The 14,463-nt window shown below is 40.4% G+C and overlaps 1 long non-coding RNA gene across 2 annotated transcripts in view; it reads right to left on the bottom strand.

The window, feature by feature from the left end:
* The window catches only part of LOC102288742, a 63,968-nt gene that overhangs the window by 16,312 nt on the left and 33,193 nt on the right, over positions 1 to 14,463 (bottom strand). For both annotated transcript variants that reach the window (XR_006052780.1, XR_001337075.2), the window contains one exon: positions 1,671 to 1,716. This is a non-coding gene — a long non-coding RNA (uncharacterized LOC102288742). The remainder of the gene's footprint in view (positions 1 to 1,670; positions 1,717 to 14,463) is intronic.

The raw sequence follows: 14,463 nt of genomic DNA, 5'->3' as shown, positions 1-14,463 counted from the left end.
CACAGGAAAGTACGCACACACACATATATAAAACACACACATGTACACACAGAGGCGCCTCTGATCAGGCCTCTGCATCTTCATAATGGAGGTAATTAGCTGCTCAACAAGGCTAGCTCAGCATTATGATTAGCACTTCTTTCTGAGCCCACTCAAAATCTGACCAGGGTGGCCTCTGCTGTCAATCCACACGGAGCTACATTGGAACTGCAGCAAACATCAAAAAGTTTATTAGCTTAGCCTCATGATATATCAATGTAAATATTACTCAGACAGAGAAGCCAAATTCTGACAGGCTGAGGCTGTTCTTTATACCCAAACCCCAGTCAATAGATAGCATGCATTAATTATTAATATGTAAATATTTATTTTGTATCAATCGAAGTACATTTGGGGTGTTTTACTAACCTAAAAGCAGAAGCTATCAATCAATCAGCGACTCACAAAGCGATGAAAAAAGAAATATAATGAAAGGGAGCGCAGATGATGGCAGGAGTACGGCTGTCCAGCGATGCAGCAAAGTGACCTGTGTGAGTGTAGGGGAGCTCTTATTTTAAAAAAAAGGTGTAAGGGTCTCTATCAGCATGCTGAACTGTTGACCCTGACACGGGGAAGGAAGTGCTCGGCCAGCTGCTTGCTATTATTCATCTCTCTGGATAGGCCTCAAAAGAAAGGTGATAGCGAAGGGGACGTGGGTGGGAGTGAGGTGGCATGAGAGCGGGAGAAAGAAAATGGGTGGGTCAGATCATAAAAAGAAGTTGGGCTTGTGAAGTGCAGCGAACGGTTTGATGGAGGCCTCCTGAGCTATGATGCCCGTGCTTTTTAAAGAGCGTTGTGCTCAAATCGTTAATCAAAGGTTGATGCGTATCAGGGTGACCTCCTCCACACACACACACAGCAAAGCCCCACCTTAGCCAGGTGCCATTTTTCAAACTCAGTGAGATAAAGATCCTCAGGTTGACACCCAGCTCAAGAGAACTGTTGATATGATTTAAGTCTGATTTATGTGTGTGTGTGTGTGTGTGTGTGTGTGTGTGTGTGTGTGTGTGTGTGTGTGTTTCCATCAACAAAACATGAGGAGGAACCTCTGCCGCCCCTGTGTTTATCTTATATGATTGGACACATTAAACTCTGTTTATTACTACATATACTACTCCCTCCAGAGGGAGCTGTACAAAGTCTGATAAATTTCCTCACTTGTGTGAGCACTGGTTGGGGCTGCAAGTGTGAAAGGATCAGAAAATCTAGGAGGTGCATAGTTAGAACAAACTGAAAACTCTGTGGCCCATTTCTCATCTCTTAAGGCTGGCGGCTCAAGGTTATATGATATGCAGAACACATGAAGAACACCAAGTAACATGGGTTTGAACAAAAAAGTTAAGAAGTTGAAAAGGCTTAATAAAAACATTATTTCAATATTGATGGACATAGCTCTTTTATATTCTTGTGTGACGTTACTATATCGATTTAGAAAACCCTTCATTACAACTTCATTACAACCCATTGTTCAACAGCATGTTCGACACTTGATGTCGTCTTTCCCTTTCATTTGTCACCTGTGCGTATAATTATGCTTATGAGTTCTGATAGAACATATAAGAATATATAAGTGGGGATCATATTTTTGTGCACTTTTCAAGTAAAAAAAAAGTCCCAAATAAACTACATACCACTTAAAGCTGATTTCTTCTATTCCGAGGGATCACATTTCTCCTCCTGTAACAAAAAATACATAAATAAATGATAATAAGAATAAAATTACACAGCTGTAGAATTCATAGGGAGGGGTTTTGAATGTGTTCAACTGCAATCATTAAGCTTACAAAAAATTGACTCTTTTTTTAAAACTTTGACAAAAAAGTATTTTTTCCCCTTTAACCTACTGCAGTTAGCGTGCAAGTAAAATACATCAAACTTCACAAACACGCTACGTACTGAGTTTCGCTTCTATCTAGTGTGATCGCTCCCGCTCGCTCTGTTTGATCAAGAGCAAGGGAAAGAGAGAAAGTGGTATAGAGAGCGAGAGAGAGAGAGGAAAAATGAGCCTGCCAGTGGTTAATTGAGCATACAGATTCCTAATGTGTCAGGCGGTGGCCTTGCAGATGAGGGATGGCACTTTTTTACGATGCATCTTCCTTTGTTTCCTCTTTAAGGCTAATGAAGTCAGCCTTCCAGTCGCCACCTGGGCCGGACGTTCAGACACTAGAGACAGTTTCACATCCCCATTCACAAAGTCTAGCGGCGAATCGTCATCTCCGACACCCTCTCCACCCCTACCCCCAACCCTCAGCCAGCCGGAAGGTAAATACACGCACATGCAGCAACACATAGAATGAAGGACTCAATTTTGGGCATGCTCATACACACTGCTCCAACTATATATTAAAAAATGCATGCACATACGCACTAGTCAGGCTTATTAGTTGGACTTTTGTGATAAACTCTCACTGTAGGCCAGCATTTGCAGCATATTCATTATCAAGGCTGCAGACCTGTTTATTTTTACTGTCTCAAAACAGCAAGCATCCATTATCCAAAGATTTTTTTTGTCTCTCTTGCTTGTCTTTTCTTTTTTTTCCCTACATGCCTTTAGGTCACCCACTAATGAGCTTAACACTGAGGAAACGTGGAAGCGATTAGATGAGGCTTGGCTGTTTGAACAATGGGGTGATGATATTGTACCTTATGATTACAAGCATTTATATCAACAGAAACAGGGGAGGAGAAACAAGACAGGCGAGAAACTCTGTAGATTTCCATGTGCACGCACGGCTGGGTGACTTTACATGGCTTTCAGTGTTTGCAAGCAACTAGTTATTGATGATCTCAGTTGTTGGCAGCCTCCGATTCCCTCCTTATCCTTGATCTGCTTTAGCAAGTTAGGCCTAAACCTCCCTTAGTGCCACTTTTTCTCTTTGCCGTGGCAACCCAGGCCAAGTAGCTCTGGTCACCCAAACATGTTCAAGGTGCTCCATGGCCATATGTTTGCTCACTGGGGAGCGAAGTGGGGAAGAGCTGGACTGTATGACCTTCACCCAGGTTGAGCAATGAATACTCTAGGCTCTGCTCACTTGGGTTCATGCCAGGTGAACACAGTAGTCGAGCATCCCAGACATGCAACTGGATCCCAGCAAGAATTTCACCGTACAAGAGGTGGAAAAACAAAAGGGTGTAACTGTTGGGAACTGTTAGGAGCAGAAGCTCAAAGTGGTGTTTTCGGGGTGATGTACATTAAAAAAAGGCTAAATTGTTTTGTCTTTTTAAAGATGTTTGCATATAGTTAGTTCATATATAAAGGGTTGGATTGTTAAGACTTTACCAAATTCAGAGGACATCCTGTCCTGATATGTCACAACACCAATCTTAGCACGGAAACTGCAGACAAACTGGTCATAGTGCAGCATTTGCTTGGCATGGCCTCAGAATTTGGCATTTCAACAATCCTTTTGATTTCCTCTAAGTCCAACTCCAACTTCCATTTTTCAGGTTGTTTCATTATTTGATATCAATTCCCCGTTTAGAAATATTCAGCTCTGGCAATTTCCAGAAACGCTGTGGCAGAAATGCCTCACACAGTAGCAGTAGTTCCCTGTTTTAGTTCTCTTGGGTGACAGGCAAAAGTGTTGTGGTTTTACAAGCACTGCGTCAAGATTCTAAAAATAATCTGTGCCTTTTTCTTTCAGTCGCGGCATTTTCACTATTACAATTATATGGCAGTTTTTAAATGACTGTATCTAGTTCAATTGATTTTAATAACAAATGTCAGAACAATATATATATTTATTTATTATTATATGTGTAACTGAAAAAGTGTTTATCACAGTTTGTCATCCTTCTATATATAACATGTTTATACATTTCATGTATGCTTAAAATCCACAGTAATTAAATGTCATTGTTCCCCAGTGGCCTTCCCTTACATCATTTCTACGCATTGCTTCGTTTTAACCTCTTTAACACGTACAACCTCTTGAATTATTCCATCTGCATGGGTGCAAAGTAAGCAACAGATTAAACCTGAGCTGATAACTCAAAATGTCGGCATAGTTGAGTCAACAAGGGACCTTTATGGGAAGGGAAAGGGCTGAAGGAAAATGCCATTACTCTCCAGATAATTTAAACATGTGTTGGCATTTATCTTGGTGGTCCATGTCCGAACACTAATGACAAACTCTTGTTATTAGTGGACTGAATCAAAGCCAAAGGCATGCCCACCCAAAACTTTAATCCCTTAATGTTCCCCACTCTCTAATTTGGTATTACAAAAAATTATGCTCAATTCATAGGTACAGCATTTCTTCAAAGTAAGTATAAATAGAGTGTAACAAAACACATATTTGACATGGTTTGGTGTTTTTTTTTTCTTCGTTCTTTTTTACATCTCTCTTTCTGTCTTTCCATCATGGTCGTTCACCACCAAACTTTGTTTTCGTGGGAAGATTAAATATTTCTGCTTGAGAAAACCCTTTAAACTATGAAATGACTGCTGTCACTGACACACAGAACCCCCATCTGTACACACACACACACATCACGCTCCCCTGATTTTGGATGGATAGATGGTTGGGAAGGGAGGGGGGGGCAGAAATATATAATCTCCTGAAAAGAATGAGGCCCTCTGGGATTTTGTCAAAGTGGCCCCTCTCTGCACCAGGATTGGAAGAGAGCGGGGAGGGAGTGCTGGTGGTGTTCTTGCTTGGGTGGGAGGTGGGGAGTGGGGGGCTAAAACATGGCCACTCCACACTGTAACCTGAGCCAGAAGGGGGCCAATCTGTCAAATAATTAGCTGTTGCCCGGCACAAAGGTTTTATTTGCAGGAATTTCATCGAGGCAGGATTGAATAATATGTCTGTGTATTGTGCGGGGTCATGGGAACATCATCTCTTACTGGTGGGCCATAAAAGACGGCTAAATGATAATGAGAAAAGGCTCTGGTAATTCAATTCCTCAAGCGTTGGTTTCCATCCTTTTTCCTCCCCCACCCCTCCTCTCTTCCTTTCTCGCTGTCTTTCTGTCCTTTTTTTCTCTGCCCGGCTAATTGCGGAACTTCATGTTGATGTTGAAGTGGCTTTATTCAGTGTGCATGAAAACACGCACACAGCGTGCTTTAGCTGCAAAGAAAGAAGATGCTTTTAGATCATTTTTTTATTCACTCCACTCTTATTGATTTTTATGTAGTATAGAGTTCATGAAAGACTAACTAAATATACAGGATTTGCCTCTCCAAGATCTAAAGCTTTGTCATGCAAACAGTGGAAAATAATAAATGAATGGGCATGCACATATACAAACATAACAGAAGCTATCAGAGAACAGATTTAAATGCATTTGATATTTTGCTGGTAAAATACAAATAAATAGATAATAAGTTGGATATGCTTCCCACTCCCAAACCCACTGGCTCAGTTGTCTTTTTGTACACTGACCTCTGACATCTGAGAGCAGCCGACCAGGAAGTGGATAGTGTTAAAAGGGATTGATTGGTTTGTGGTCTATAGATGATTGTTTATATCATTCCATACTGGAGGTTTGACCTTTGGCGACCCTTCTGTGGACCAATCCGCTGAGAGCCATGACCTGTATCCATTTGCAACGGCGCTAATTAGCTTTGACGGGTCTGGGTTTGCGTCGGGGTTGTAAAATGAAGCCCTGCAGTGCCCTGATTGAAGAAAGACCCGGCTACTCCACTTTGGGCCCACCATTTCCTCCCGCCAAATGTCAAACACATTAAACTTAATGTACCAGCAAATCTTACTCAATTATTTGTATGTTGTTGAGGTGTGTGTGTGTTTGCGCGCCCGTGTGGTGCCGCTAAATGGCGTTCATATGTCAGTGTATGTTCAGCTGTCTGAACACACTCAAGCATGCTGGTGTTTACATGTAAGCGGGGAGCGACAGAGTAGGAGACAGAGAGTTTGCTGTTTCACTGGCACGTCCATGTGGGATGAGGTTACACATCCTGCGACGCACTGCAGAGTGATGAGGAAACTTGCTTTTAAGTAAAATAATTGGTTTATTGCATCCTGTGATCTGGCTAATTGTAATGAAAGCAAGCTTACAATTTTCCAATTATAATTCTATGTCGATTCTGTTCCTCTCTAATAAAGAGGAGCACTGATGCAAAACAAAATGCCAGGACTCCATTTCCTGCTTGTGCCTTAGAGCTATTCAGAGATGAGGGATGTACACACCCTCCAAATATCAGCCCCAATACCCCACATAAAGCATCCGACTGACGAATGAGAGCAATACTAGCGTGAGGAAAGTGTTTCCGTGTACAGCACACTTTCACAAATCAAATACAGACATTTTTTGGGGGGAAAAAAGAAAAGAAATCATTTAAATTTCAGTATAAAATAATGCATTATACATTAACAAAGTATGTAGCACAAAATGATTGGATCATGTGACAATGTGCTACTTTTTTTGTTACTCATCACCTAACTGACACGAGTCACTCTTTGTGCCTCTGACAAATCATCGGATAAAAATCTCCTCCCCTCACAGTTGTCGCCCCTCTCTCCCTGCTCCTCCTCCACACGGACAAGCTCACTTGTGCCTCTCGGTATCAGTCGCTCATATGTCTCTCCACCCGGCCTGTCAGTCTCCTACTAAATTCCCTGGATCACAGTACATCTGACAGTATTTCATCTCGGATTTGAGGATAAGTGAGAGGATTTCAGTTCAAGCTGGGAGCTTAGCATGAAAATTCCGCTCAGTGTGAAAAGCTAGGCGTTTACACGATGTGGGAGCCCTCCAGTACCCCCCTGTTTTTTCCTCCTATACTATACCCTCTCTCTCTCTTTCCCTCGCTCTCTGTTGTTGATTTAGCTGTGAGTGGCTGCCTGACACAACACTGGGTAACTCCTCAAGGAGCTAAATACAGCTAACCCTGTTGCATAGTTATTCTATCGCTGGACTCCGAGGGGAAAAGAAAAAGGATGTATTTTAATTAAGCAAAACCCAGGGGCTTCAGTATTACTCTGGCCACACTGGGGGAAGACAGTGAGATGAAAAAAAGAAAGAATAATGTGTCAGGAAATAAACTGCAAGGTTTAAAGGTGCAGAAATCCAGGGGGTGGGTGGCAGGAGGAATTCTTACATTATCAGCTTTGATTTGACACGTTTTGAGTCTAAAACAATCGTTTTAGAAAATGGTTTATAAAAAAATATAAACCTGCAATTTTTGTGAGACAGTATATCTTCTCTTTCTTTTCCACACGTGAACATTCCGGCGCCGTTTTTTGCACCAGATTAGCATTTGCGCTCTGAATTTTGTGAACTGTTCAAAACTCAAATATGAAGCGATTCAGCTAATTTCCTGCAAGAAAAAATCGACCAGACGACACGCGATTTAAAACACATTTTCAAAGATGATGTTGCCCGTCGTCTTGCGTATAATCTCATTTAAATATAATTACAGTAATTACACTAATGCCTTCAAATTTCTGTGAAACGATCTCGTTAGCATGGGAGGGCTGCTCATGAGCTGACTTGAGTGTTGTACTCCTGCGTGTGTGTGGGTGCCAGATTTTGCTGCAGCATACATGTCTAACAGACTCTAATAACAGATGAAAGGAGAGCGTGGACCCCCTCCACCTCAACACGCACAAACACACATATTCTACAGCCTAGGTTAACCCTGGAAATAAAGAAATAAAGGCAATACATGGAGAACCTGAGGAGAATCTTGAATGTCAGTTGCTGGTAGGAAAGATGGATTGCCTGAATTCTCCACCAATCACCAAACAACACATTGGCTGCAGCATTGATTGATGAAGTATTTAAGTCGTCAATCTCACATCACCTGCTTTTCTTTTCTCTCGTTCAGCCAAACGGCTTCAGAAAAGCTATGCTGTGTCTGCATGAACCCTGACCAATGGAAAGCGTCAAGGGTTTCTTTGAATTAAAAAAAAAAAAAAAAAAAAAACCAAAAAAGGACTGGTGGTGAGGCCAAAATTTGGACAAACTTAATAGTTCGCAAAGAGACTGGGCTGAGCTGTAACATTTGTTGCAACCTACACACTCACACAGTCACAATATGGAGAGAGTACCACTCCCAGTATTGAAGCAGTCCTTTTCTACACTGCAGATCATGCAAGCTCCACTGCTCTCACAGTGCTGTGGAAGAGGCTGCAGTGTATATAACTCAGTCCAATATTATTGATGACAAATCATGATTAACAATAACAATATTGATAAAAATGGTACATTAGCTCTCACCTCTGACCTTATTTGCGGACCTCTTTGTACTATATGATGTATTGAATTTCATAATCATGCTTGAGTACACTTTGCTTTTAAAAAAGGAGGTGTCACGATAATGTGTTGACAGTACATTGGAGAGCATATACAGAACCACTGTTTTCTTGGAGTTACCCTGAAGACGCCATTGATCTGCCAGTTAACCTATTCTCCTGCAGTAGTTCAGCAGCAAAACCTAGAAGGAAAGCATCCCCCCCCCTTGCCACCACCTCCACCACCACCACTCCACCTGGGCCATTGTTTCCCTTCCTAATATGATACCCCCTGAAGGTTCTCCACAGACCTCATTTCTAATCAATGCATGTGGTTGGTGGGATCATCCTGTCTCTGCAAATTAATGACTTCACTTTTTTCTGTGGTTTCATTCCATCGATTTGTTTTATTAGCCCATTGATCTCCAAGCACCTCCTCCCCACCTAACCCAGCCCCAACCCTCTGCTTCTTCTTTACTTATCAATATGAGAGCTGATTGCATCACTTCTGGAAAAAAAAAAGTGCTTCCTTCATCATGATGATGACGGAAACAAATATGTAGATTTGTGTGAGGGTTTTTTTTGGTGATTGTACTTACTCTCTGTAAGTGCTTAATTGATTGACTTGTCCATAAAAGGTTCAATATATGTTATTTTCTCTCATGTTTTCTGTGAACATATGAGTCTCCAGGTTAAACTAATCTAGTTTCATTAGTTTAATACAACTGTCATGGTCTAAATCACTCAGACATTCATCTGGTCAGGGCTCGCTGGTCTTATTAACAGCCATATCTAACGCTCTCCTCTATAATTCCCTTTGAGATCTGAACAAAAGGATAGGAAGTGCTTTACTCTGACAAGTCAGACTTCACTTCACAGGAGGAATTACAGCTTTTCATTTTCTGTCACTGGAGCGTTTTAGTGAGGTGCCCCACTACCATAACGATGTTCTTTCTCTCTTGTTTTATGACTTGAGCCACGCACAAAGAGTTGATTCACAGTAATCACTTATGAAAACACAAATGCCCGTGTGTGTATGTAAGCGACAACCGCAAAAGTACACACACTATATATTCAAATACTGAGAGAAATATAGTCAGCGCCATTTGTGCCAGACACAAAAAATTACACCCTCAAGTCGAACAAAAACACACAAATTCCCAGAAGGGAAACAAAATTCAAATGTGTGGTCAGTCGAGTTAGCCCCGGTGTCCATTATTGCTTCTGTCGGAATCCATTAGGATAAACACAGTTTACATTCTCTGGACAACCGCAGTAGCATGTTGTCCTCTCACATGTGGCAGCCATATTACTTCTGTCCTTCCCAAGCCATCAGATAGTGGCACATGCCATCTAGGAAATAAAACCTCAAGTAATGCTAAAGGCTGTAAAATTTTGGACTCCATTAATCATCTCTTTTCCTCTCACTTGAAAAAAACAAAACAAAAAAACCCCCCAGAAAAACTCACCGTATTTTATTTTGGCTCTGAAAATAAATCAATATCTAGAGAATGTTCAAAGATGAGAGAGCGACTATCAAGCACCCAGCTCTCTCGACCAAAGTGCATGTTTATCCAGCTTGTGGGAATTCCTGTTCCTCAGGATGGATCTGGAGTAGTCATGATTGGCGATGTTCCCGTCCCACCCTGGCTGGCCCTTTCATGAAAACCGTATCCAACACAGAAGACTGCTCACTTTTCCTCAGCTCACAGATATTACACTTTTAAACTGGCAGCAGGAGATATTGCTACTGAGTTTACACTACAAAAGAAAATGGATATGATCCCTGACAAACACATTCACATCTGCACATGCAGTTATTCAGAGTGAACATATGTGACACATCAGACTGTCGTAGCTTTGCATGCAAGTGAACCAGCAAGACTTAGAGTCAGCAAAAGTCTCTGCTGCTTTTGCCTTTTATTTTCTTCTACAGATCTATAATTCCACATCCTCAAGTAATTCTTTACCTTCACCCCTTCAAAATCCTCTTTCAGTAAAGCTCATCAAAATTGCACTCTCTTTCCACACTACAGCAAGTCTACACTGTGACCTTCACAAAGCAATAACTGCCAGCATGATAGATACACTGTATACACAAAGCATTTACATATGTTTGTCTGAACACGCCTTTATAATGTTTATGTTATCTTTATAATAATTTTACCTCTATGCTAGGCCTGCGATTTGAGTCATAAAGAATCATCTAAGCAAACAGATAGGTAAGTTTAGATAGGGTTAGCTGCTACTACATCCCTGCATCTCCTGTCTTTACGTCTTTACATAAATCCTTTCAGGGCTTCTGGCAGCAGTTTCCTGCTCTTTCATCTGGCTCCCTTGTGGTAGGACTATTAGCCCGGCCTGTTTACCTGCAAGTGTTTGGAAGGCAGCTGGCTTTGGACGCTCAGTGCCTGCATAGGGCCAGGGGCTGCTGGGACCTGGGAACGCTGGCACCAAATACCGATGGGTAATTAGACCTTCATTCGAGAGCGAATGTGGCAAGCATTAGACACAAGGCTCTTTCCGGTTCAATTCATATCTCCATCCTGCCTTCCTTTCCCTTCTAACAACCATGCACCATCCTCTTTTTTTTTCTTTTTCCGGTCTTACACAATCCATAATGGCAGGCCAGTATTTTAATGTATGTTAGAGCAGGAAAAAAAGATCAGCAAGACGTCAGCAAGTGATCAGTATCAGGTAAGTATATAATTTTTATATAAATCTCTAAGACAATCATTTTGAAAAGAAAGGGACATGTGGGGCAGTGGGGAAATTAAAAGCAATAGTCTAACGTCACTTGAATTTTGAGTTTTAATTGCTTAAACACTACAAAATATTTGAATTACATGGAACATGAAAAATCTTAAGTGTCTGTGCGCTTCTTAGGTCCTTTCTGGGAATGAGATCTTTATGCTTAAAAATGAAACCAGGGCAGACATGTGCAATAATAAAAGCAGAAGTGTAGCTGAAGTACCAACCTTCTCAAAAAAAAACCATTCTCAATAAAAGAATAAATAAGTAAATAAGCACAAAACCAGACAACAAATTTTAAAAAAGGGTAGATACATACATAATGTACATACAATTTCTTTCATTTCAAGAACACTTTTAATTCACGCTGTCAGCTTAATCCATTTTTATGTGGGTCTTTTTTGTGGCATTTAGCAGTTTCCTTCACTTGTGAGAAACATGACAGTGGTTGTTTCTCATGTGAGAGGAAAACTATTGAGAGGCCCCTTCTAGTTTTGCGGTGAAAGGTGACATAACCCATAATTCCACTAAAACCACAATGTTCTTTTATCAGATGTTCCTCTCTGATACTGTGAGGGTGGTTCACATGATGCTAACCAAAGGACTGAACTTCAGAAAATGCACAAAGGTACTTATGTTCAAGTCATTATGTGGGGCATTAGAAAATAGGCAACCTAGCAGGTAAAGTATAATATAGATGAAATCATAAAATTTTAAGCAAGTTATTCAAGAAGCCTGTTCGCTCTACTTCTCAATCTTTAAGTGGTTGGCCAGTGTAGCTAATACAGTTTGTGAGTGTGAATTATTAACTTACTGTGTAAAGGCAGCAGTTAATTTGTTATATTAGATTTATCTGGGGTTTTTTTTGCAAATGGTTTAACAGAATAAAAGATAATGCTGAAGTTCAAAAGCACACACTGGTGCCTGCTAACAATGGCTAGCTACTGACACAGCTAGCAGTCAAAGGTAACTTGTTTAGCTCCCTCAAAACAGAAATATTTTATATTACACTATTTTTTACAAAAGGAGTGACTGTAAGTGTGTCAGTGTCATTTTTAAATCATTGTGTTATCTGTTATCTTACAGTAAAACTGATTTAATCTATTTAGTCTCATAAATGCTAACATTGTGCTAGCACTTTTATACTGAATATCCATTTACGTATATACGAAAGGACAGCCTCCCTCAATGGCATCCATTATCAAAAGATAACTACAAAAAATGTGAGAAGCCTTGTTATAACAGGGCAGTAGCTTACATCAGTGTAAAAGAAGCAGCTGGTTATCAGACAAGGTAGAGACAAGCAGGGGCTTGACCCAAGATGCAACATCCCAGACAAAACATGCTGTGGAGGCTCCTCACAAGGTTAAGGTACTTTATACCGTGAAACTACAAATTTAAAGTGTTATCATCTACTTTTATTTAAAAATCCCCCCAAAAAGATTACCTAGGCTACGTTTGTGCTTACATCTGACTTATGCGGTGTCACTGGATATATTGCTGTGTCACTACAATTGCATTATAATACTGCTGCTTCTGCTGTTGGCACCTTGTTGCAATAGAATCACACTTTGAATTAGGTTGTGTGTCATCACTGACAGCAGCTCATTGGAAAAGAAGGATGGAAATGCCTTGCATTTACTCACCCTTATAAATGCTGCTGCCCACACGCATCAATAAAACCTTATTCAGTATTTTTTTTCCTGTTTCACCAGAAATAATATTATTGCAAATTTTATTGAAATTTTGTAATATAGTTTTGAGACCCCCACCCCTAATTACAACAAAACAAGCTCCATTCACTTATATCTCATGAGCGCCCCCTAGAAAACTGGAAGTTATAGAACTTGGAGTTAAATATCTCTGGTGTCACAAAGCCTGCGACTTGTAATTTATCGGATGGCGACATCTCCAAACCAAGGAAACAATAATATAAAATAAAATGAGACATAAAATTAAAGTTGAATTTAAAAAAGATGAATTGAAATATTATAATAACACATATCGAATAAAATAAAATCTTTTTTTTTTATATTTAATTCATTTAATTAATACTGTGACACATACACATGTATATATCAGCTATTTAAATTCTGCTGATTAGAAACTGATTCCCTGAGTCCTTGTGTTACAGGTAAAGGGCTGTGAATAGCTGACAGGCTACTCTCTGCTCTACATGAATTGAATCTGAAGGCTGGGGAGGATGCAGCTTTTAGCGGTCAGGGAAAAACACTGGGTCCAAATTAGCATAAACAGGAGCACAAAAGAAACAGGGGATAAGAGCGAAACAGAAAACAGTGTTGTCAATAGGACCCCCCAGTGAGGAATTTCAATTTCATATATCTAATTATCCCTGTCAGATAGAAAGAAGTGACAAAAAGCTGTCTTTGTTCTCTGTCTTTATCTCCCGCATCTCTCTCAATTAATTTCAGCATACGAATATGACTAATTGTCTCTCTGCAGCTCTGAAGCCACATAAATAATAATTTCGACCCATGTTTGAGGGAGGGGTGGGATGTTCGTGCTTCGGTTTATGATATTTGGACACAATGGTTTGTGCATAATTCAGGTGATCACGTTAGCAGGCCGATCCAACCTCTCTGTAGACATCACCCTCTGCCCCACAGTCTTGTAGTCCGCATAATACCTCTATACTTTCCCTCTTTTGTAAACAAAAGCGTTATGTCTCTCATTTCTGTCACTGGGCTTGTTTCTTTGTTTAGAGTGGTGATATTAGCATCATAATCAGACAGAAAGAAAGAGGCGGCAGTGATGGTTGATTTATGCATGGTTTATGAGGAGAGACCAGCTAAACCAGTCAGCATCTGCTATGAATTTTCCAACATGTTTAGGTTTAGACATTCATGTTATAACTGAGTGATTTCAACATATAGTACTTTAGTAACTGATCTCTTTTCATTGGTTTATTTTCAAACTTGGGTGCTTTCAGTAATAGGCCCTTTTTTTACTGTTTATATTGTAATTACAAGAAGCACTCAAACTGCTCTTACAACTTTTTCCCTTCATCCAAATTTCTATACCCTTAAAGTATTGCACTTTGGTTTGTGACTCTGACGACTGTATAATTAATTGATATCCTATTCACTCTAAGAGACCTTGTCATTTCCCTCATATCAAGCAAACAAAAAAATATATCAAGTGAGGACGAAGGACGAAAATATGCGCTCGTGAAAAGATGTTTTATCACTTACTGACACTGACATAAAAAGCTCTTGAAGGATGGCGCTGAAGTGATGACATTTGTTTATTCACTCAAATGTGCCTAAAAAACAATCAGCACAACCTAAACACAATGAGCCAAACATCTGAAACCCGTCTAAACAAAGCGGCAGTCGAGCCTGTGCACTCCAACCATAAAACATACTCAGTCATTCACTCAAAGTGAGAGAGGGAGGGCAGCGAGGAGGGGGAGCGGGGGGGATGGTATTGTTACATTTCATTAGACACATTCCTT

The sequence above is a fragment of the Haplochromis burtoni genome, unplaced genomic scaffold, assembly GCF_018398535.1.
Source record: "Haplochromis burtoni strain Fernald_Lab_line unplaced genomic scaffold, NCSU_Asbu1 Contig_392, whole genome shotgun sequence".
In the NCBI taxonomy this organism is placed as follows: domain Eukaryota; kingdom Metazoa; phylum Chordata; class Actinopteri; order Cichliformes; family Cichlidae; genus Haplochromis; species Haplochromis burtoni.
This window is presented reverse-complemented; position numbering and strand designations above follow the sequence as displayed.